Genomic DNA, 25650 nt, shown 5'->3' on the forward strand with positions numbered 1-25650 from the left:
TTCCCATACTTCCACTCCTACTAGGAACATTTTTCACAAGGATCTTGTCTCTCTACCAGGCTTGCAACAAGATGTTGGGGGGGGGGTGCGGTCAGGGGGATGAGGTCACTTTAGATGTGAGAACTGGAGGAAGCCAGAATCAGCAGAAAGATCGTTTAACAACACAAGCCCTTAGAAGGTTAAAGTTCCAGTTCTATGCTAACAAGCTGAGTTACTTTGAAAAAAAAATGCATAACTTCTGTGAACTTCAGTTTCCTCATTTATAAATTGTGAATTACAATAACTAATTTTTTTTATGTTTGTTTGTGCTGGTCCTGAGGATTGAACTCAGGACCTGAGTACTGTCCTTGAGCTTTTTTGCTTAAGGCTAGTGCTCTTCCATTTGAGCTACCACTCTACTTCTAGTGAGTGTTTTGGTGGATAATTGGAGATAAGAGTCTTATGGACTTTCTGCCTAGGCTGGATTTGAACTGTGAGCCTCAGATCTTAGCCTCCTGAGTAGCTAGGATTACAGGCATGATGACAAGCATGATTCATCAGCTACATTAACTAATTTTGAAGGATTGTTGTGAAGACTTGGTTAAATGTGTCCAACAAATATCCATTGTGCTTATGATTTCTGAGCCATTGCTCTGGGTCCTGAAGAAATAATTCCAAAAGAAATTCCTGCCCTCTTGAAAATAACTTAGTAAAAAGAGTCAAAGTAAGGTCAATGGTGTTATATAATCTTAAACAACATGTAGGCTAAAAGGAAAAGGTCCAATTGTGAGGGTGGAAGGAGGCAGGCATGACATTATTATCCTATAACTATGGTCAGGTGGCCTCTCTTGTCAAGGTGCTATTTAAATAGGAACCTAAGGGAAGAGATGGATAAACCACAGTGATGTCTGAAGGAACAGTGTTCCACCTGAAAGGAACAACAAATGTGACAACTGTAAGGCAAAAAAAAAAAAAATACAGTATATGATTATAGCCCACACCCTGGGAGATGAAGCAAAGTAAAGAGGCAGAGAGTATATACTTCAGGAGATAAAGACTGGGTGGGTCTAAAAGTCAGGTCATGCAGAATCCTGCAGGCCTGAGAGCTGTGGCTCTGTGGAAAATGGAAATCACTCATTGGCTTTTAAGCAGAAACATGACATTGCACCTTTTTAAAAGGTGCTCTAACTCTTTCTCTCTCTTTTTCTCTTCCTCCTTCCCCACTGTCTCCCCACACCTCAATCTTGTGTGGGTCAGCAGTTGCTCTCCCCCTAACTCTTCTCTGCTTGAAAAATAAATAAATAATTTTTAAAAAGCTGCTCTGGTTGCTGTTTTGAAAAGAGACCACAGAATCAAAAAAAAAAAAAAAAAAGAAGAAGCAGAAGAGCCAGGTATGAGTCTATCCTAAATACTGAAAAACAGAGATTTCCAGATGCCCATAGCTTATACTTATAATCCTATCTACTCAGGAAGCTGGGATCTGAGGTATGAGGTTCAAAGCTAGCTCAGGCAGGAAAAATCTATGAGACTTTTATCTCCAAATAACCAATAAAAAGAAAGCCAAAAGTGAATCTGTGGCTCAAGTGGTACAGTACATGTCTTGAGCAAAACAGCTGAGCTAGAGAACAAGGCCCTGAGTTCAAGCTCCAGTACCAGAAATAAATAAATAGATAAATAAATAAAACCGACTGTGTTAGATCAAAAGGAACATGCTGAGCAAAATAAGTATTTACTTTCTTGGTTCAATTTGAAAAAAACAACTATCTTTTTTGTTCTCATAAATGCAGCCTGAGACAAGAAGAACTTTAGAGTTCTGGAGTTGTAAACCCTAAGGCCTGTTATCTCTTGAAGTGGGGTGACTGTTATAGAATGAAAAGCAGCAGTCTGGTTTCACCTTGTCATATTTGAGATTCTCTTTGACCTCCAAGGACATTTGTTCCGCAAAAGTCAGGGAATAGAGATGCATATCAAAGAGTGTTGGCATATGGATGGAAGATGATCACCAGGAACTGAGGAGACAGGAAGGGAGCCAAGACCAAGGACCACTGTCTGGGATACCCAAGAGTTGACAAGAGGAGATAAGCTAATAAAAGACAATTAGAGGGGCTGGGAATGTAGCTTAGTGGTAGAGTGCTAGCCTTGAGCAAAAAGAAGACAGGGGCAATGCTCAGGCTCTGGGAGTCAAGGGAAGAAGCTAGTCCAAGGGGGTTGGAATGCATATATGTAAGTGTCCCTTGCTGCTGACCAGTCAAGACAAGGACTAAGATTTAACCACTGGATTTGGCAATGATCAGTTATTGGTGAAAGTGACAAATGTACTGATGAGACAAAAGATTGGACAGATCAAGTTTAATTGGGAATGAGAGGACAGAAGGTAGGAAGCAAGTGCAGAAAGCTTTCCAGGAGCAGAAAAATGAGGCAGTGACTAAAGGGGTAGAAAAAATTAGGATCCAAGTGGATTGGGTCTTGAAGGCTGAACTGTCACTAATGGGAATAGCACCTTATGAAAGAGATGCTCCAAGAGCTAGCTAGACTTCCCACTAAGTGAGGATAGGGAGATAAGCTGCCATATGTGAAGTAGGAAGGGGCTTCTCATCAGACAGGGAATCAGTCAGCACGTTAATCGTGGATTTCTCCACCTCTAGAACTGTGAGTGGTAGAATGCTGAATCTTTTCTGGTTTGGCTTTAGGAGTTTTTCTGTTGCTCCATTCAGCCTGGGTGGCCTAAGAAATAAGGCTTAGATCTGTTGCCTTACTGAGACAGAATCAGTTCTCATCTGATTGCTATTATTTCCTAAGATAAGTGAGAAATATAGTTATCAACTGCATTTTCACACATTTGTACAATCTAGACCTAAAATTGTGATGATGGTGGTGGTGGTGGTGGTGATGGTGATGATGATGATGATGGGATATGAATGTAAAAGGATAACTGTCTTAGGGGGTGTGGGAGGGGAAAAAGAAAGGGTATTAGGAAGTGAAATCAGGGGTTGGAAGCACTGCTCACTTGGTAGAACACTAGCCAGTAAGCAAAACTGTCAGGTACTGAGTTCAAGTCCCAGTCTCAGACAAAAGAAAGGAAAAAAATCAAATGTTATTACATACACACACACACACACACACACACACACACACTCACACACACACACACACCACTCACCAAACATTGTTTGAAAAACAGAATGGAGAGAAGGTGTGTGAATAGAGTGAGGAGGGAGCACATTCAAGTATATTATACACACCTATAGAACATGAAACCCCTCTCATATTATTAATGTATGATAAACCGAAAGGAAAATTTTTTGTTTTGTTTTGTTTTGTTTTGGCCAGTCCTGGGGGCTTGGACTCAGGGCCTGAGCACTGTCCCTGCTTCTTTTTGCTCAAGGCTAGCACTCTACCCTTGAGCCACAGCACCACTTCCGGCCTTTTCTACATATGTGGTGCTAAGGAATCGAACCAGGGCTTCATGTATTCCCAGCCCCAAAAGTAAAATTTTTAAAGGATAGAAAAGGAGGTGTGACAGTAGACGAATGGATCAGGAAAATGTGGTACATATACACAATGGAATTTTATGCCTCTATCAGAAAGAATGCCCTTGCCCCATTTGTAAGGAAATGGAAGGACTTGGAAAAAATTATACTAAGTGAAATGAGCTAGACTCAAAGAAACATGGACTCTATGGTCTCTCTTATAGGGAATAATTAGCACAGGTTTAGGCAAGTCACAGCAGAGGATCACAAGAGCCCAATAGCTATACCCTTATAAACATATAAGATGATGCTAAGTGAAATGAACTCCATGTTATGGAAACGATTGTTATATCACTGTTGTAACTACTTTCAACATGCTATGTGTAACTGTAGCTTCTATTATTGATGATCTTCTTGTATCCCCTTCCTGTGGTTGTACCTACACTATCTCTGTATCTTATCTGAGTATATTGGAAACCATGTATACTAGGAAATTGAAAGGAATACCAAAATCGAGAGACACAGGGTAAAAAAAGACAAACAACTACAAAAGCAATACTTGCAAAACTGTTTGGTGTAAATGAACTGAACAACTCATGGGGGGGAAATGGGGAAGAGGGACAAGGTAATAAACAGTACAAGAAATGTATCAAATGCCTAACATATGAAACTGTAACCTCTCTGTACATCAGTTTGATAATAAAAATTTATAAAATAAATAAATAAATAAAAGGAGGTGTGAGAAGTTTGAAGAGAAAGAAAAAATAGTGTGCATCAGTCACCTAGCTTAGAGAGACTGCCATGATAATCAACCACCTCTGCTTATTGAAATAGACTGTAGAGACTTTGAAAACAAAATCAAGCCAGGCACTGGTGGCTCCTGCCTGTAATCCTAGCTACTGAGGGGGCTGAGATCTAAGAATTGCAGTTCAAAGCCAGCCCTGGTAGAAAAGTCCTTGTGAGACTTTTATCTCCAATTAGCCACTCAAAAACTGAAAGTGGCACTGTGACTCCAAGTGGTAGAGCACTAGCCTTGAGCAAAAGAACTCAGTGACAGGCCGTGAGTTCAAGCCCCACAACTAACCAAAAAAAAAAAAAAGAAGAAATTAATGCCCAGGTCCACCATACAGTCTTTGATTGAATTAATTTGAATTCAAGCAACAGTGTGCTAATGGAAATAGAGTCAAGAACCACTGAACCAAATGGCACAAGATGGCCAGGTGCCTATGTCCCTGAGTTATGACCATGCTCTAGAATGGGACCAGCAGGGTAGAACTATACTTTTCTAGATCAACATTAAGACCTGTACAGCAGACGTGGTATAGAGAGAGATTGGCAATGAATCATGACTAAATGAAATACCTAGAAAGTTTACAACATGCCTGGATATGATAAAAGTTCCAAGTATGAAAGCTCCTATGTTTATTTTTGTTATCAACTTAATAATGTACCAATTCCTAAGACAATTGTTTTTAATTCAAACAATTTGCTCAGTGTGTACATTTCCCTGGGCCTTGAAGTCATCTGCAAATAACTAAAACTTTGAATACCAAAAAGGTCTTCTCTGGTTTTTCTTATTTGACATTTGACATTGGGTAGTGCTTATGAAGTCCCTGGACTTTCCAACACCTATATGTCATCCTTTCTGCCTACTTTCTATCCCCAGTTAATAAGTTCTGTGCCACCATTTTATGAAGTCCCTCCAGTCTGTTACCCTGCTTGAGCAGTTCCTGTGTGGTGATCAGTTCCAGCCAGAAATTGGTGAGGCCCACTCAGCCTATAGCCTAGATAACCATAATGCTTTGTGATGACAAGTCCACCTCCACACATTTGGTCCCAGTCAAGGCTGCCTGGATCCCTGTCCAGGTCCATCCACATGTGGAAAACAACCACAAGTTCTATCACTGACTCTGACTGGGCTCAGATGTCAGCAGGAATAGAAGCCCCACACAGTCTCCCTTGCTAGGGTAGCTGCTACTGTCAGCTGCTGCCTTCCCTAGGAGTTGTGACATTCCTTCTGGTCCTGCCATTCTTTCCCACTCCAACTTGAATTGCCTGGAAAACTCTTTAACCTTTAGAGCCTTTTGGAGGATCTCATCTGTTCCTTTTTGACCCTTCCCTTCAGGCAGAATTATCCCCTCTCTGACCCTGTCCCTTGCTCCCTTAGCAATTTGTATAACTGTTTACTCCTGGGCCCATTCCACATGTTTCTGTCTCTTGTTAGACTGATAGCTGTTGCATGGCTCTATCTCATCTGTCTTTATATTCACAGTGTCTAACAGACTCTAGCCCATTAGGTGACTAGTAACTGAGAATACTGAGGTAGTCCATAGATCCCACCTATAATCCCAGTGATTCAAGATGCAGAGATCAAGGGGATCACGGTTCATGGCCAGTGGGGTGAAAAGTTAGTAAAACCTCAGTCTCAATCAATAGTCTGGTTGTGATAGTATGCTCCTGTTATCACAGCTATGGGAGAGGCATAAATAGGAGGATCATGATCCAAGGCCAGCCATTTCTGGGCAAAAATGAAAAACACAATCTGAAAAATTACTAAAGCAACAGCTGGTCAACTAGCAGAGTTCCATCCTCACACATGTGAAGCTCTCAGTTCAAAAAGTAATGTCAAAAAGAAATAAAAAGGCCATATGCTTACGTCTGTGATCCTAGCTACTCAAGGGGCTGAGATCTGAGGATCATGTTTTGAAGCCAGCCCTTGCAGGAAAGTTGTTGAGACTTTTATCATCAATTCAACACCAAAACGCTAGACATGAAGCTCTGCCTCAAGTGGTAGAGCACTAGCCTTGAGGAGGAAAAAGTAAATAAAAGCAGCAGCTCAGGGACAGTATACAGGCCCTGAGTTCAAGCCACAGGGAGGGAAGGAGGGAGGGAGGGAGAGAGGGAGGGAGGGAGAGAGGGAGGGAGGGAGGGGAGGGACAAAGGAAGGGAAGGAGGGTGGGAGAGAAAGAGAGAAAGAAAGAGATTTGGAGATAAACTAGCCATCATTTGATGACCGCAGTCATGTACCCAGCCATAGATGAAGCACTCCATATAGGATGACACTGGAATGATTAATGTAGATGAAGATGAGCAGTAAGGATCAGAGCAGCTGAGTTATCCAGTTTACATGGCTGAGAAGTAAAACATCTAGAATTCAAACCCAATTATGTCTGGCAGAAAATCCTGTAACTTTTTCCAAAGGACAGGGCTCTCAGAGGAAGGCGCACCAGCCAATGGTGCTCACTGCTCTCACTTCCGCTGTGAGTCAGCAGGAGACAAGGCAGGATCCTTCAAGAGCAAAATATTATCCTGGAAGAGGTCTTGGGTCATCTTCTCTGGACTTGTTCTTTTCCCTCCTCCAAATTTACAGTTCAGAATAAGATGTTCATTGTGTAGCTTTAAAAGAGGAGCTGCCACAAGCACTCTGGCAGGAAGCATCTTCTCCTGCTTTATCCCTAAGACTGTCATTAACCACCTCCAGCTCAGGCCCTGGGCCAACATCCTCCAAGCACCACATAATTGACAAAAGCCATCCCTGCAGGGTATGCACAGATAATGACTCAGCCTTACTACCTTTGTCAGAGTTCCCTGGCTGCCTTCCTCCTGCTTTCACCTTGGACAAATTCCTTAGACCTGATTCTTAAAAGGACAATACAAGAAGAGCATGACCCCAAGCCTGGCTCCCCAGCAGGATTCAGACCCAGGAGTCATCCTGGAGAATTCCCCACTCTCATCTCCCTCCCATGGCCAGAAATGGCAGGTAGAAAAACAATGTTGGAATGTGGTGCTGAGGGCTCAAACCTGTAATCCTAGTTACTCAAGAGGCTGAGAGCTGAAGATCATGGTTCAAACCTAGCCAGCCAGGAAAGCCTATGAGACTTGTATCTCCAATTAACCAGCAAAAAGCCAGGAAGTGTAGCTTTGACTCAAATGCACCATCCTTGAGTGAAAAAACTAAAGGACAGTGCCTAGACTCTGAGTTCAAGGCCTAGTATTAACACACACACACACACTCACACACACACACACACGTACTGTTTTATGGGGCAAGAGGGTCACCACAGCACTACAGGTGGCTGCATACAGCTCCTGTGGCCTGCTGTCACATCGTGACCTCACTTACAAAGCCTTTGATTATGGTTGTGTGAATGGATCTCAGAAAACAGATATGTGCCTTATGAAGACTATAATTACTCCAAAGCTATCCAAGACAGGGCACTATCCTAGGCCTGGGGTTGTCCAGAGAATCCAATCATTATTCTTATTGCTCAGGAGGTCAAGTCCAGCGCAGCTGAGTTCCTATGATGGGCAGTGTGGGGCATGAGATAAGGGTATTCTCTTTCCTCTGCAGATCATGAATCTCCCAGTATTCATCCTGCACAGAGGCTGCCTAAAGCTGTGGCTGAGTCAAAAGGCCTCTTAGTCTCTATAGTAGATGGGCGGTGAATAAGAAGGAGTAAACCTCTTCAGCAAAGTAGAGCACACTCCATCTGCTAATCTTCTGGATCTTTGTAACAATAGCATTACACACACACACACACACACACACACACACACACACACACACACACACACACACACCTTTCAGCCAGGCTACATTAGCTGCAATCTGGCTGCTTTCCAACCTCAACATATTTTATCAGTAGGGCCTACCTTATTTTTTTTTTTAATCAATCCTGCAGAATAAAGCCTGCCATCCAAGTAACTGACAACTTGTCCTGCCTGTCCTTTCTCAGACTATCAGTCACTCCCAGACATGCCTGGCAACTGCAGATTTCTCCCCGTAGCCCGATGCCTCTGGATACCCTCTTTTACCCTTGACAAGATGTTGACAGCCATAGCAGCCAACTCCCCAGCCCAGACATTCCCCAGCAACCAGAAAAGCAGAATCAGTGCTTGGTGCTCTCTCCCAGGCCGGGGCAGAGCCAACCCTGGCTCTCACCCTCTCTGCTGCCTCCCACTATAGCCCTAGGCTGCTTATCTGAGTCACGGAAAACAGAGTATCTTGCCTGTTGACTAAGTTGCTTGTCTCAACACTGCAGAGACCATGTCTGTGGCTATGAGAGACACCTGTACTTATACAGATGAAAACTCTCAGAAGGTCACAGGATGCATTAGCAATAACAATCCCTTTGTGTAGCCCAGCATGGTGTTTACACGCCTGTAATCCCAGCACTTGGGAGGCTGAGGCATGAGGATTACAAATTTAAAACCAACTTGGGGGCTGGGGGTATGGCCTAGTGGCAAGAGAGCTTGCCTCGTATACATGAGGCCCTGGGTTCGATTCCCCAGCACCACATATACATAAAACGGCCAGAAGTGGCGCTGTGGCTCAAGTGGCAGAGTGCTAGCCTTGAGCAAAAGGAAGCCAGGGACAGTGCTCAGGCCCTGAGTCCAAGGCCCAGGACTGGCCAAACAAACAAACAAAAAAAACAACTTGGATTGCATAGCAAGACTTTGTTTCAAACAAACAAACAAATATATATAATGTTTTATATATATATATATATATATATATATATATAAATATATATATATATATATATTTATATATATATATATATATATATATATATAAAACATTCCTCTGAATGGTTCTTCTATCCTTTCTCATCTTGTTAGAGCTATGATGTAATTTGAACATAAAACTTCCTCTCAAGCCAGGCGCTGGTGGCAGAAGTCTGTAATCCTAGCTACTCAGAAGAGTGTGATCTGAGGATTGTGGTTTGAAGACACCTGAGGCAGGAAAGTCCATGAGATTTTTCTCTCCAATTATCCATCAAAAAAACTGAAAGTAGAGCTATGGCTCAAAGGGGTTAATATGGCTTGCCTTGAGCAGAAGAGCTCAGGGACAATGTATAGGCCCTGAGATTAAGCCCTACTATGGGGGGGAGCAACTTCCTCTGAGATTTGGCAGTGATCCAACCAGTACCCCTTTTTAGGGATAAATAAATTAGGATTAGGATTGTAACTAGATCTTCGAATCTGGATGAGAATTTCAATTCTTCTATTATCTAAAATTTTGCCTACAAAATTTATTCTAAAATATTTCATTTTATGGGTAAATATTTTATGCAAACATTTACAAAATACATATTTATATTTGTTTGTTTGTCTGTCAAATATTTATCTAGAAAATATGATTTTAATTGTGCATCAGTGGCTCATGTCTATAATTCTAGATACTCAGGAGGCAAGATCTGAGAATTGAGGTTTAAAGCCAGCCCTTGCAAGAAAGTTGTTGAGACTTTTATCAGCAATTAAACACCAAAACGCTAGACATGGAGCTGTCTGTGAGACTCCAATTAACCACCAAAAGGTTGAAGTAGAGCTGAGGTTGACGTATTAGAGTGCCAGTCTTGATTGAATAAGCTAAGGGATAGGTCCCTGGCCCTGAGCAAAGCCCAAGTGCTGGCACCAAATGAATAAATACATGTTTTAAATTTTATATACATATATGTGTGATTTTATATTTATTTATCGTGTTACATATTTTGCTTTAGAAAGCTAGCTAATTCAGATCTTTATGCCCTAAAAATCAGCACAGTAGAAAAACCACAGGCTCTGGAATATAGGAAGTTCACGGGTTTCAAATCAGCTTCATCCTGTGTGGGCAAATAATAAGAAACTTACCAGGATGGGGAGTTGTGGCTCAAGTGGTAGAGCACTAGCCTTTAGCAAAAAAAGCTAAAGGAGAGTGTGGGGTCCTGAGTTCAAGCCCAGTAGTGGAAAAAATAAAAATTTAAATAAAACATAAGAACAAAAACAACCTACTGTCAGATTTCTCAGCAGCACTGCCACAATTTATACATGCTATAGGGTTATTGGGGAGTCTAGAAACATCTGTGTCCAGTACCTGATTATTTTGTGGGCACTGAAATGAACAGTAACCTCTCTCATACATCCTTTGCTCTCCAGCCATAACAAATTACTCATGATTACCCAGACATGCCACATACTTTCATTCCTCCACATTTCTGTGATGCTGCCCTCTTGGCCAAGAATGTCCTTCCTCTGTGTCTCAACCTATCAGAACCTTTCTCATCCCTCAACACCCAGGTCAAACTCCCCTGGGAGGTCTTCTTCATCACCTTCTGGAACCCAGCACTCAACTATTCATCTGATTTATGACATATTCTGTTCTGCCTAGAGGAAAGTGCTTACATAACTGACTCCCAACCTCCCAAGGAAAGGCAAGGTCTTATTTAACTATTTGTATCTCCCACCGTCTCTACACTCCTGAGCACTGGGACTTATTTAGGATGAGCCTTGATGGGCTTCATCAAAAGGGCTTATTATTTTTAATGTTTTTTTTTTTTGTTTGTTTTTTTGGCCAGTCCTGGGCCTTGGACTCAGGGCCCGAGCACCGTCCCTGGCTTCTTCCCGCTCAAGGCTAGCATTCTGCCACTTGAGCCACAGCGCCGCTTCTGGCCGTTTTCTGTATATGTGGTGCTGGGGAATCGAACCTAGGGCCTCGTGTATCCGAGGCAGGCACTCTTGCCACTAGGCTATATCCCCAGCCCCTATTTTTAAAACGTCAATCAACACAAAACCATATGAAGCTAAAAAAAACTCACTCAAGGTAACTTCATCTAGGAATAAAAGAAGAATAGATTAGTACTAATTTTCACATCTCTATATTTACATGTGGATAGAAATGTGGGGAATAAAAGGATGTGTGAAAGGCAAGTGAAAATTGCTTTATAACTACTTTTGAAAGTTATCATTTCAACACCCCAGTTACAGTGTGAAAGGGAAGTTGGCACTTACACCTCCTCCATATCCCCCTCAGCTCTCCATTTCTGGTACATTCTTTTTACTTGATCACATTATATCCTATTTTATCACATTATGTCTTACCTTCCTACCTCTTCTTAGCTGTGCTTCCCTATTTAGTTTTATCAAATAACCTTTAATCACATCTTCCTAAGTGAGTTTGTTGATTAATTTCTCTCAGAGTTTTTGCATGTATTGAGAATGTCTGGGGCTGGGAATATGGCCTAGTGGTAAAGTGTTCCCCTCATATACATGAAGCCCTGGATTCAATTCCTCAGCCCCACATACATATAAAGCCGGAAGTGGCGCTGTGGCTCAAGTGATAGAGTGCTAGCCTTGAGCAAAAAGAAGCCAGGGACAGTGCTCAAGCCCTGAGTTCAAGCCCCAGGACTGGCAAAAACAAAACAAAACACAGAGAATGTCTGCCTGACTTCCACCTGCAGAGTAATTAATAGAGTCTAAGTCATTCAGCCAATTACCCCTCCCCAACAACTTGCAAACACTTCATCTCAGTGTCTTTCTTCTGCTGCAAGTTAAGTCCGGGAAGGTCAACATAGCTTTTCTTTTATGACAGAGAAGCCGACAAATTGCTTCCAATATCCAGATTTCCCTTTCAGATCATGTGACATCCAGCAAGCGATGTTCTTTCCCTTCCTTGATGGCAAGTATGTCCATGTGACCAAGTTTCGACTAATGGCCACCTGAGCAAAAGTGATTCCCCAATTGCAATTCTAGAAGCTAACTTTTGTACAACCCTCAGATCTCAGATTTAATCTTTTTTTCCTCAGCATACGATGTGATTTACTTCAAGTTTTCTTTCTTTCTCTGCAACCAACTTAGTTTTCAGTGGATCCAATCTAGGTCCCTTACTAAAGAAAGAAGAGAGTGTGTGTGTGTTGCTGCTGCTGCTGAGGATTGAACCCAGGGCCTCACACGTGCTAGGCAAGTTCTCTACCACTAAGCCCTCAGTTGTTTTCCTTGGCCCTGTAATTGCTCATTGTATTTCATTCTATTGGTTCATCCGCCTTGTCTTTGAACTCTCAATTTATTGGTCTTCAATAAACTTCACTTGGAATGAATATTCTATGCTGCCTCTCCTACCCAAAAGCCAACTCCAGTGCAGAAATTAATTTGGAGATGAAGACAAAGGCTAAAAATGTCCCATTCACCATTAGGAAAAACAGAATAATCTTGCTCTTAAATTCTGCTCATCTTTAAAGCACAGCCCAAAGCTCATTTGCCCCACTCTCATTCAGAGCCCCAAAAGCTTCTCTGGGGCAGAGGTTTCACCGCTAACACCTGGGCTTTCAAATCAACCAGGAACATTTTAGAAAGGAAATAAATTGCCATTGTCACACTTTGAAGAGTTCTGATCTACTGATTGGCCAAATAAAAGGAGGATAAAAATTAGATCCAAGAATCAGGAGAGAGGCTGGGAATATGGCCTAGTGGTAAAGTGCTCGTCTCATATACATGAAGCCCTGGGTTCGATTCCTCAGCACCACGTATATAGAAAAAACCAGAAGTGGCACTGTGGCTCAAGTGGCAGAGTGCTAGCCTTGAGCAAAAAGAAACCAGGGACAGTGCCCAGGCCCTGAGTTCAAGCCCCAGGACTGGCAAAACAAAAAACAAACAAGAATCAGGAGAGGTCACTACCATCCAACTCACTACTCCCAATGCAGCCAAAATATGAGTAACACCAAAAGTCAGGTGGAAAGAAAGGATTCAGCAAAATGTTTGGCCCTTAAGAGATTACAAGGGCCACATTCTGTCTAGCTCAGGCAGCAAAGTCTGTGAGACTCTTATCTCCAATTAACCACCAAAAACTCAGAAGTGGATCTGTGGCTCAGGTGGTAGAGCACCAGCCCATAAAGCAAACAAAGCTTAGGGTCAGCACCCAGGCCCTGAGTTCAAGCCTCAGTACTGGCACGGAAGGAAGGAAGGAAAAGAGGGAAGGAGGGAGGGAGGGAGGGAGGGAGGGAGGGAGGGAGATAGATTAGCTAACAAGGGAGACATTCTCAGCATGCAGGCCCTCAAGTGAAAACCTGATTGAGCATGGGCTCCAGGGGCAATAAGGCCCATGTTCAAGTCCAAGCACCTCAGTTCACTCAGTGGTGTGCCTTTGAGAAAGTCTCCAAATGCCCTTCAGCCTTTCTTTCCTCACCTACTAAATTGGGATAATTGTATTTGCCACGGAGAGAAGTGATGAAGTCATATTAGGTAAGATATAGAGCCACCACTTCCTGTCTCATGTGATCAATCAGTCGACCTGCTAATGTTTTCTCCACACATTCAATGAGCCTCTTCTCTTCCTCAATCTCTGCTCTGGCAACCCTTTCCCCCAAATGCCCTTCTCTAAGAAGGTGACAGCTGCTACCTTCTAAGGCCAAGCTCAAACACCACTTCTTCCAGAGCACTTTCTCAAACTCACTGTACATTTTTCCCCATCCCTGTACATACTTTATGTGTGTGTGTGTGTGTGTGTGTGTGTGTGTGTGTGTGTACCAGTCCTGGGCTTGAACTTAGGGCCACTCTACTGGATTTTTGGTGGTTAATTGGAGATTAAGATTCTCACAATCTTTCCTGTCAAAGCTGACTTAGAGCCATGATCCTCAGACCTCAGCCTCCTAGTAGGTAGCATTATAGGCATGAACCATGGGCTCTTGGCTACCTGTGCATACTTAAATCATAGTACTTATCACATGAGGCTGTAATAATGATGTGTGTGTCAACCTCCCACTAAGCGCTGGAAAAAAGAAAACACAGGGGCTTATTTGTGTGTACATTGTAAAAATCAGCATCATGCTTGGCCTGTAGAAGGCACTCAGGGTCTGTCAAGTGCATGAACCAAGCAGGAACTCAGAGAAGAAAGGCAGAGGGTGATGTGGGAATCATGCTAGTTAAATTGAGTATGTGTATGAGTAAATATCTACAAGGTAGTTTCTTTACATGGGTTGTCCCAATGTCTAGCATATAATAAATACTTGATAAATATTTAATGAAGACATTGGTGTTGAATATACTCTACAAAAGAAGAAATTGTTTAAGAACCTAGGAGCACAGCTGCAAGATAAGCCCTTAACAATGCTGATAGTGACTTCCATTTACAAACAGGCATTCAAGGGAACTGAGCCGTGGTAACCACCAGTCTACGGCCATGCTCACTGACAGGTGTATTTAGTTCCAGTCATAACCAGATAATGATCACAAGTAGATAGCGCAGATTCTAAAAGGGCAAGAAAACACAGCAAAACCACCTGTTACACAAAGAACTCTCACCAAAAAGGGAAATGAGCAATTATATACTGGATTCAAGAGTCACATTACTATACATGACTACCCCCATAAATCCTTTCAGTGGTCTTAGGGGAAAAGGAGAAAGTCTTATAAGGAGAAATTGTTCAGTTACATCCCCAATGAATGACAGAACTAAGCACTACTCAGGCCCCAAAGATGGGGAATATTAGCAGTGGATGAACGTGTAGCATGATTCAGAGAAAGGGGTTGGCAAAGCTGCTCCATTCCCAACTGCACCCTTAGCAGCTGTGGATGGAAAGGCAAATCTCAATCTTCTCTGAAGCTCAGCCTTCTCATCTACACAATTACGCTCATGATTCCAGATACCACTCATGCTTGGATGGAAGAATACGCATAGTGACTAATCAGAATCAGGCACACAGCAAAAGTGAGAAGATGGTAACTTTAGCCATGTTTTTCTCATCAAACTCAACTAAGACTAAAGGAAAAAAGGAGACAGGGTGAGAACAATCAATCCCAGCCCAGAGGACCTTCAAGAAGTTTCAGACAGTACAGGGTTCCAAAACCTAAAGCTGGATGTTATCTGAGCACTGTTAGGGAAAACTCCACCCACTAAGTGATGGAGACAGATTTAGAAAAAAGAAAGAAAACTGTCATGAAAAGAATTTACAACCATGCTCCTGGGACACGTAGTTCTTTTCCATCTGCCAGATTTCCTGGTCATCTAAGATGTAGGTGATATATTTAATCCTGTAGACATGGTTTATGAATATAAGGCAACTGAAGCCAAGGTACAGAACAGGAGAGGGTTGCCAAGATCCAAAGGAAACAATGGTTCCACCTCCTTTGGACAAACCCATTATGAGCTACTTTTTCTGATCAGGTGCAAACTACTCAGGTCACACTGTCCAGTTTGTCATCCACCTCCAGTTCTACTTGGCATATTTCTGCTTCTTGCTCCATAGTCATGGGTTCTGAACCATTGTAGGGGAGCCAGCTCCCCTACAATATGAGTCTTCTGCTCTCACCCTTTGCTTGGGCATCCCATGATGGGGAACCTAGTGCCTTTAGCATAGCCTGTTCCATGTCTGGGAGTTCTGATTTCTTCCCTATTTACCTTCTTCCATGTCCCCAGAGTGGTGGTCCAATCCATAGTAGACACTTGGTGTGATACTAGCCTTCTTTCACATGAAGAAGTCACCCCTTATTTTTATCACTTTTTAAAAAACCTCTTTTCTAAATTTCCTTTTTTTGTTTGTTTTGTTTTGGATGCCTTAAACTCAGGACCTGGGAGATATCCCTTGGCTTTTTTGCTTAGAACTAGTGTTCTACCACTTGAGCCACCACTTTTAGCTGAAGATAAGTCTCACCCATGCTGGCTTCAAACTGTGCTCCTCAGATCTCAGCTTCCAGAATAGCTACAATTACATATATGAGCCTATTTTTGTCTCTTATTTTTATCAGACACAAAGCCCTGAGCTCCACATTTATTCCACCTCCAAGACACCATGTCCTAAACTCCTGTCGTCCACATAGTCCACTTCTGGGTAGGCTTTGTTTTATTGCAAGGTGGGACCTAGGGAAGCTAGACAGTCCATATGGCTATGAAAACTCTGACCGAATAAAATGGGACATTCCCTCCCACAGAGCCTGAGGACAAACAACCACTTCTCTCCCACTAAAGTGTCGGTTCCATCACAAGATCCCCAATTCTGACCTTTGGAACAGAATCAAACATGGAAGGTCCTGAGAGAGGGGGCAGGGGATGACAAAACTCAGTTTTTGCACTTGATGTTAGGGGCATCCAACCAGACAGGCTTGCTCCAAAAATAACCTTTCACCCAAACACTCAGCCTCTTGGTAGTTTCCTGGGAACCCTTCATGTAGCATTCCAGAGTCTGGCCCTCAATTCCCTGGTCTCAATCTCTGTTACCTTTCCAAGAACTTGATTGGCCTCATTTAACCATGTAAATGTCATGAAAATTGAAGTTTATAATCAACTTCCCATATGTTCAAGCCTAAAAATGCTTAGAAGCATATTCTTATGAAGACAGATAAATGTCCACCAACAGAAGATGAATTAAATAAATGCATTCACAATGTCAATTACAATACAGATATGAAAATATATATACACTGACATGGAAAGACCTCCCATCCATAAAGTGAAAAAAGGCCAGTTTGTAAAGTGGCACATATCACATAATCTATTTAGTGTGTGTGTGTGTGTGTGTGCGCACACACACACACGCAAGCCAGCACGTGTGTGTTGGTACTAAAGCTTGAACTCAGGGCCTCTTGATCTCTCTTGGCTTTTTCACTCAAAGTTTGCACTCAAGCACTTGAGCCACACCTCTACTGGCTTTTTGCCCATTAATTAGAGATGAGTCTCATGGACTTTTCTACTCAGACTGGCTGTGAACCATGATTCTCAGATCTTAGCCTCCTGAGGAGCTAAGATTACAGGGGTGAGCCACCAGTGCCTGGCTAAGCCACAAATTTTGATCGTTTTGCTGGCTTTATAATACGACTTTTTGATCCTGACTTTATTGCACCTGCTTTACTACTTCTGTACATCTGAATTGTTCTATGACATAAATTATAATTCTGTCCCATTTCCTGGCTGGCTAGTAACCACCAGAGACCACAAGTCACAGCTCAGGCCTTGAAATACTGGGAGTTCCAACAAATTGAGGAAAGGACTCTGATTTCATTGCTCAACTAGATCCTCTCCTCTTTGGAGTCAGAAATCCCTACTTGTGGAAATCAATCCTCATCAAAGTCAGAGGCGAAAGGGGAAGCCTATCTCTTCCCATGGAAGATAGGGGCCCAGAAATGGGCCTGTTACTCAAGACAGGACCATGCTTTTCTCTGGCATTCTGCACTCAACCACAGACCAGAGGCAAAGGACTAAGAGAGAGGAGGGGGAAATTTGCAAACCCAGGGTACAGAGCATATGTGTGCCCCTGCAGCCACTGCTTCTTACACAGGAGTTGCTGAGCTGTCCGCAACACTTCCCAAGTGCATCCATCCTGAGCATGCCAGCCACTGATCCGGGGCCATCATCCATGAAACTCTGCTTCTCAGGAAGGCAGGCAAGGCTCGAGTCTGATCTAAATCAGAGCCATTGGGGTTGTCACATTCAACATTCACCCCACTTTTTGACTATTTAAGGGAACTTGGGTGTGGGGAAGAGTGTTAGAAGGTGAATAATACTTGAATAAGACAGCAATACAAAACTCACTGAAAACTATTGTACTAAGGGATAGTGGGAATGGGGAACATGAAAGAAGGTGAGGAGCTCAACTAGTATATATGCACATGTGATATCCCATGGTAAAACTCCTTTAAACTGTTAGCATACACTAAAAAATTGAGTGGCAAGAATGTAAAACAGCTCCTGTGGCAGAGGGTCTGAGGATACTAGTGGGAGGGGCAGAGTGAAGAATGGCTAATAGAATCAAAAGACTTCATATGCATGTGTGAAAGTAAAGATATAAAGCTCATTGAGATTGGCTTGGGAAGAAGAAGGAGAAATAAGGGAGAGTGCTTGCCAGAATCACATAACTTATAAGGGTCTCTGAACTTTAAAACCAGTGTCCACTCTGTCTTTGTCAAGGCCTCCTTACTTAATTCCTCAATGGTTCTCTCTCTCTCTCCCTTTCCCTACACACACACACACACACACACACACACATACACACACACACACACACTCCATAATAGCAACAGTAGACAGGCCCTGAGCCAACACAACTCAGTGACTCAAATATGCATCATGGGACTCTGAAATATTTATGGCTACTCTGATAAGATGTTTGGGACTTGTTTCAAAGTATTATGGCATTAAGAGAAGGGCTATATACTAACCACAAGTTTTGATAATGGCTGAAACTAGGCGATATGATAAGGCATTTATGACATATGACAAGGCATTTAGCACACCCTCCTTTATACTTCTATGTGTCTGAATTTTTTTATAATAGGAAGTCATGTTAATGAATCATGCAAGTGATTATTTTCTGTTTGTCACCTGGTAGGTAGGAGTTTCCATTTCCTTCAACACACACACACACACACACACAAAAAAAAAAATTTGCTGTCATGATATCAACAACAAAATTTAAGACTAAAAGTTTCTGCATACCTGGCGTGGAACTACTGGACCTGTGACATCAATTAATCCTTATAATTTCCCAGTCAGATGACCTTTGCTGTCCCACTTTACAGAGAGGAAAATGAAGCTTAATGCACTTTAAAATCTTGTCCACATTACAAGTAACAAATGACAAACAAGATATGAAATCTTGTTTATGCTCTTAATTGTTACAATTTTCTCTATATAATACTTCTGTTTTAAGACTTACATGTTATAAGACTAAACCTAGTAAGTTTCTTAAATGATTGTACCCTTTATAATATGACCCAAGAACAAACTTTAAGCCTTTATCCTACAAAAAATTCTGAAAAATGAACAGATTTGTTTGGGAGTACATTAATCACAATGCCAGTTTTAAGTGGAAAAACTTGGGAGTTGTTTGACCAACCAGTAATGGCACGTATCCAGAAAGCTCTGCCACTGCCTACTCCAGCTTTGAGAGCTTGTCCCTCTTGTGTGATTGAACAACATCCAACACTAGTCTCTTATCACACATACCTCCTCCTTTGGACTGTGAGCTTCTTAAAAGTTAAGCTTTGTGCCAGGTGCTGTTGGCTCACATCTATAATCCTAACTACTCAGGGGGGTGCGATCTGGAGAATCACGAAGCCAGCTCCAGCAGAAAAGTCCGCCAAACTCTATCTGCAAGTATCCAGCCAAAAGGTAGGATGGAGGCTGGGCTCCAAATGATAGAAGGAACAAGCAAGCTACTAAAATTTATGTTACAAAAAGTTTAGCTTTGTTACTCACCTTTGTTTATAAGGAAATTTAAATAGATGATGATGAGTAAAATAATAAGTGGTTCTGGAGTTGCTCATTAATACAAAAAATGAAAATTGGGACATTATGGTAAGTTGATTTTTGTTTGGTTGGGGGTTTTTGTTGTTGTTTGTTAGTCATGGGACTTGAACTCACGGCCTGAGTGTTATCCCTAGGCTCTTTTGCTCAAGGTTAGTGCACTGCTACTTTGAGCCATTACCACTTCATCATTCTTGGTTTTTTGAGCATAAGGCCATACTAGAACTCAAGGCTTTATCAACTGTTCTGAATGAATTACCTGTGGTCTTCTCCAAAGCCTACAGTTGACATTTGAAGGCTTGAGACAGGGTCAGGAAAGGCAAAAGGGTCTTTCCTTGACAGACCCTCACAGCTCTCTCTGATGGGAGCGCCAGGTCATCAGATCCCATGGGATCAATGACCCTGAAGATGTTGAGCAGCTGACATGAATGGCAAATCAGAAGGTATAGCTTTACTGCAGATGGAAGGGTGGCGGGGGGGAGGTGGAGGGAGAGAAAAGTTAAACATAAGAGACAATACCCATAACTGCACATACAGTATGTCCTTAACCAGTTAAAGAAAGAAACCCATTTTTATAAAGAGAGACTAGAAGAAAAATCGCCAAGTATTAACTGTGGCTGTATTTGGATAATGGAATTTTTCTCATTCTGTTTTTCAATATGTTTTTGTACTTTCCAAATTGTCTTCAGTGAAAATGCTTTATTTTTATAATCAGAATAGTAAGTGAAATTTGAATTACAATCTTGATTTTGAAGACTAACTTTGCCCTTCTCATAATAACTTAGAAAATCACCCAGTATGATAATTTGGTGAAGCTATGTCTGTATAAAAAGTTCCATCTATGGGACTCAGAATGCCCATGCATAGTTTAAAAATACATGTAGGCAAATACATAAATATCACATTTCCCTAGTTCAGTTCTTATCAAACAAACCATTGATATAGATCTGAGCAACAAACTGCTCAAATTGTCAGGATTCTAAAGTTGCAGATGGACTACTGTGAATTTCATAGTAATTGACTTTTTGTGTGTGTGGTTCTCAGGGTTAAACTCAGAGCCTCATACTTGCTAGGCAAGTGCTCACCACTTGTACTGCACCCTTTTTTTTTTCTTTCTTTTAGTTTGTTCTTCACTTAGGGTCTCATACTTTTACCTGGGCCAATTTAGAACTGCAGTCCTATCTTCACCTCCCAAGAAGCTGAGACCACAGGTGTGAACCACCACAATCAGCTAGTTGTTTTAATTTAAGATAAAATCTCTCTAATGTTTTACCTGACTTGTCCCAAACCATGATCCTCTTATCTCTACCTCCTGAGTAGTTAGGAATGCAAGTATGACCCACTGTGCCTAGATGTTAACTTTTTTATTATTTTTTTAGTGCAAACACATCTTCATGTTTTGGAGGGCCACATTATCTTTGAAATCCTTCACTTTGCTTTCCACTCCCTTTACCACCAGTTTACCACCATAAAAATAAAGGGACTCTCCATGGGTCAATATTGAGATAAATTAGGTCTTTCTTTAGAGCAATTTCTGAGGGAGACTCAAAAGTAATATGAACAAGAGTGGAAGAGTTGGGCTGGAGCTTTCTAAAAATTGTAGACCCTTTAGAGCAATGAACAAGTTGATTTATTTTTGTAATTCAAGGCAGAGGACAAGACCCTCCCTACTTCTACTGCCTGCATATCAGTAAAGTAAGTAAATAGGAGATGGATGAGTAGAATGATTTGAAAATCCATTCATTTAGGTGTGAGAGTTCTAGCCTTATTTTTTGTTTGTTTTTCATTGGAACTATTTGCAAGTAGTTATAAAACTCCCTTTACAGTTTGGCAGGCATTTACACCTCTTTGTGATATGGAAAGGGCTTCTATTCCATTACCCAAGGGGGTTGATCTGCCATCACCGTTCTCCACTATTAGGAAGCACCAGAGCCTGCCAAACATATGCATGTGCCATAGGACTAATGCCCCCAACAACTTCCAGAGATTCATACACACTATTCCCCCTCACATTATACACTGAAAGACTGGTTCTAACGTAACAGGAAGGAAAGGGAGGGCGTCCCAAACCTCTTGCTCTGACTATGAGGCCTTCACACCTTCCATTGGCTAGAAGAGCCCATGCTGAGACTGAGTAGGTGGAATTCTCACTCTGTAAAGAAGAAAACTGGGGAAGTGATGCTGTGGCTCAAGTGGTAGAGTGCCAGCCCTGAGCTGAAGAGCTAAGGGACAGCACCCAGGCCAAGCCTCATGACCAACAAAAAAAAGAAGAAGAAGAAGGAGGAGGAGGAGGAGGAGGAGGAGGAGGAGGAGGAGGAGGAGGAGGAGGAAGAGGGGGGTGAGGAGGAGGAGGAAGAGGATGAAGAGGAAGAGGGGAAGAGGAAGAAGAAGAAAGAAGAGGAGGAGGGGGGAAGAGGAGGGAGAGGAGGAGGGAGAGGAGGAGGGAGAGGAGGAGGGAGAGGAGGAGGGAGAGGAGGAAGAGGAGGAGGAAGAGGCAATGACTGGACCCCAGGAGGTTAACTAGCATGAACAAGTAAGTAGATTCTCTCCCTTCTGACTTCTCACTACCCTTTGATTACTACATATATTCAAAGCAGCTCCCTAACTGGAGCTGCATGAAGCAGAGAACTGAGGGACCCAGAACAAAAGCAAAGTGAAGAAAACCCATTTTCAACGACAACTATCATTCTCCTCATCACATGTACCACTGGGATCCATGACTTTGTTTAATAATCAAACCTATTTAAATCCTTAAGGAATTCATTCTCTGACTTAAAGGGTGTTGTTATACCAACCATCATAACTTTGATTTTCCTCTGGGGTGCCAACAGCAATTTGTTTGATGCAACAGTTTGTCTTTTACACACACACACACACACACACATACACACACACACACATACATACATACACAAAATGGTTTTAAAAAGTAGATTGTGTGGTACTGGGCATCACTGAGCAAACGATTTCTCTTCTCCAGGCCTTAATTTTAGTTTCTTGGAGGGTTGCATCCTGAGGAGCAAAGAGGGAAATGCACTTCCATGGCTAGAACCATGGTGAAAGTGAAAGTCCTGGAAATGCAAAGGAAAGAAACAAGTGCAGCTGGGCAGGAGATAACAGGGGCTGGAATAAACCACAAACATTCTTCAACAGTTGTTTTTTTGGTTTTCCAGCTTCTCCTCTGCCAAATACAAAAATAAGCAGCTTCTTCCATGGGACTCTGTACAAAAATAAATTAAATAAAATCAATGAAAACAATGCTTTGTTCTCCCTAGAGGGGCTCAGGAGCTGCCAGCTATAAGAGACACTTTCCTCCCAGCAGCACTGATGTCAACAGCCACTAGCTTGTGCCCAAACAAAAGCCTCCTGGCATGGAGATGAGAGGTAAAACATCTAAGTCTCCGGGGTTGGCCCTGTTCCAGTCTAGGGGGGAATCTGAGGGGAATCTAGGGGGAAGGAGGCAGCCAGAAGAGAAAAAATAACTACACTTACAAAAGGCTAAAAGAATAAGGAATTGCTTAATTTTATCTTTTCTCAACACAATCAAGATGTCTTGAAAAGGAAGCTGGAAGGGTGCAGCTTTCTATGTGAATTACTTTCTTTGTTTAATTCTACTCTGCCTAGGGCCACTGCCTTTCAAGCCAACCACAGAATTCTGTGTTCTGCCATCCTTGGCCGCCAGGGCGGTGTAGTGTGGAGGCCGCTGCCTGTGGCTAATTACACCCGTTTTAAACTTGGACAACTAGCCGAACGCTTGATCGCAGCCTCTCAACTGGAAGAAAAGAAGAAAAAAAAAAAAGAAAGAAAGAAAGGAAGAAGTTTCGCTAGCGGTTCTCTAGTCCGCTACAATAAGAGGTCCGGTTCTCCTCCAAGATCAGTAGTCTCCAGCACAACCAGCCAAGGTGTAGCAGCCCACCCCCACCTCCCGGTGCTCCACAGAGTGCCTTCAGTCCTTGAGCAAGCTGTCATTTCCCACAACCCGACTGTCTCATTCCAACACCCATCACCCCAAAGCCCCAGTCCTTCCCCAACCGCCTCGCTGCTGCTACTAAGCGAGATCTCGTGAAATCAAATCTGCAAAGCTGAGCTGAGCACCGAAAATGAGAAACAAACCAAAGGCCTGTCTTTCCTGTCCCCGAATTTCTTGCAAAGGCTAGAACTGGAAACAGTACATACGTTCTCACCCCAAACCAGAGGCTTCCTCTGGCTTTGCTGTGAAAACATAGGAAAGCAAAAGGAGGCAGTGACACCCGGGTTGTCCTGGCGCTGGGACCCCGGAGAAGCGAGGCCCCAGTGCTGGCGGAGGTTTAAATTCGACTGTTCTTTCTGCCGGCTAGGGAGGCGCTCGAGGTTTCCCCAACAGAAGCAGTTGCAGGAGTTTGGGGACAATGGGGTGCTGAGCACGGTCCTTTCTTTTCCTTTTTCATTCTTTTTTTGCAAGGAGACACATAGATCCTTAGTTCAACCCCTATCTCTAGGAAACTTGCTGTGAAGTGGAAGTGAGTAGCTGGCCACTTAATCCACTTCACCAACAAATGCAATCGGCTCTCAGCCCCGGGTAATTTTGTGTGTGTGTGTGTGTGTGTGTGTGTGTGTGTGTGTGTTGTCTTGTTTCCTTTTTCCCCTTTTAGACCTAATGCCCAAGTGGTAGCTTTTAAACCTCTCTCGCCCTCCTCCTGCAAAGGGCGCCCCTGGTGTCGCTTCCTCCCGCGCGCAGGAGACAATAGTCGGGTCCCGCAAGCAGCTCACCCCCGGCTGCCTCACCAGGACAAGGCGCACGTGCGTTTGTTGTAGTTATGTCTACGCTCCCTCTCTCTTCACCAACCTCAGTTTCCTGATCTAGAAACCCCACCCCGTAAGCCAAGATCTGAAGGAATCCGGACTCTCCAAGTGGCTGGCGCGCGCACACGCACACACACACTCACGCACACACTCACGCACACGCACACACACGCACACGCACACAATACAGTGCAGTGGAGAAGCAGCGAGGTCCCTTAGGGCAGTGAACACGTGGGTTTGTTGTGGGTCCGCAGGTTCAGGGAGCCCGGGGCGGGGGGGGCATAGCCAGGGCAAGCCCTGGCCTGAACAAATGCACAACATCCCCCCCCCCCTCAACTAAAGGCAACCGGCCCCGAGGCAAAGGCAGCGGACGCGGCGCAGAGGACCGGCTCTCTGTGCCCGAGGCGCGTAGCGGGCCCCGCCGCTCGGCTCCGCAGCGGCCCCCGCCCCCCCCGCATCGATCGGCCCTGGGGTGGGGGTCAGGGACCCGGCAGCACCGCCGTCCACAGCACCCCTACTCACTTGCAGTGCTCTGAGCCGCGAAGGCGACCGCTGCTCCGCCCGCTCTGCACCCACGCGGGCCCGCAGCTACTCCCTTTGTTAGCGCTGGGCAGTGCCCCTGGCGTCTCCCCGCCCCCAGGTGCCTCCGGACTCCGCACGCGGCGGGGGTGGGAGGGAGCCCCGGGAGGAGGGGTGCGCTGGGGAAGAGGAAAGGGGCAGGGGATGCGAGGTGGAGGGGACCGGGGAAGGAGGGAAGAAACACGCAGCAGAGGGGCGGGGAGGAAGCGTGCAGCCTCCGTTATGCAAATAGAGTCGCAAATGCTAGGTAGGTCCCTGGGCCACATGGCACCCCCAAAGCAGCCTGACTCTCTGGAGGTCGCTAGCGAGCGGGCTTGGGGTTGAGAGCGACTGATTGGGGCTCCAAATAAAGCAGGGACTCTTGTATTCACCCACAGGGAGCTCGAGGACCGCCCCCTCATGCTCCCCAAAATGATGCCTCCTCATGTTCAGCAAGGTTAATTCAGTATTGTCTGACTTTTTGTCCTAACTAGTTGCCCTATCCTTGGCTCTGCTACTGACTGACGGCGCTACCCTGAGCAAGCCACTCACAGCCTCTCTGAAAACTCAGTAGAACTTGAAATAACAAAGTCTGTGTCACCCAATTTGGCAAGAATCTTAACATCAGGCGTGGCATAAACTGGGCTGGGCATTCTCGAGCGACTACATATCCGTATACATCCGTATTTAAAGGGGGATGTAACGGAACACCCTGCACCCAGAAACTTCCAGCCGAAGCTTTGTGCGGGAGGAGGATGGGAGCACGCAGAGAGGGGGAGGACTCAGGTCAAAGGATGATGGAAGCCAGCCAGGTTCCTTCCTTTAGCGGAGGCTAGAGGGCTCCAGAGAAGGCAAGCGGAAACGTTGTAG

General features: G+C 43.7%; 1 protein-coding gene and 1 long non-coding RNA gene across 2 annotated transcripts in view; one reads left to right on the forward strand and one right to left on the reverse strand.

The window, feature by feature from the left end:
- St6gal1 (ST6 beta-galactoside alpha-2,6-sialyltransferase 1) overlaps positions 1 to 25108 on the reverse strand; it is a 122002-nt gene extending 96894 nt beyond the window's left edge. The window contains exon 1 of the mRNA XM_048346981.1: positions 24745 to 25108. The gene's annotated coding sequence lies outside the window, so the exon portion shown is untranslated. The remainder of the gene's footprint in view (positions 1 to 24744) is intronic.
- LOC125351895 lies at positions 3461 to 4297 on the forward strand. Its single transcript, XR_007211052.1, has 2 exons — positions 3461 to 3493; positions 4183 to 4297. It is a non-coding gene; the product is annotated as an uncharacterized LOC125351895 (long non-coding RNA).
- Positions 25109 to 25650: the final 542 nt, after the last annotated feature.

Source organism: Perognathus longimembris, chromosome 5 (assembly GCF_023159225.1).
Source record: "Perognathus longimembris pacificus isolate PPM17 chromosome 5, ASM2315922v1, whole genome shotgun sequence".
Taxonomy (NCBI): Eukaryota; Metazoa; Chordata; class Mammalia; order Rodentia; family Heteromyidae; genus Perognathus; species Perognathus longimembris.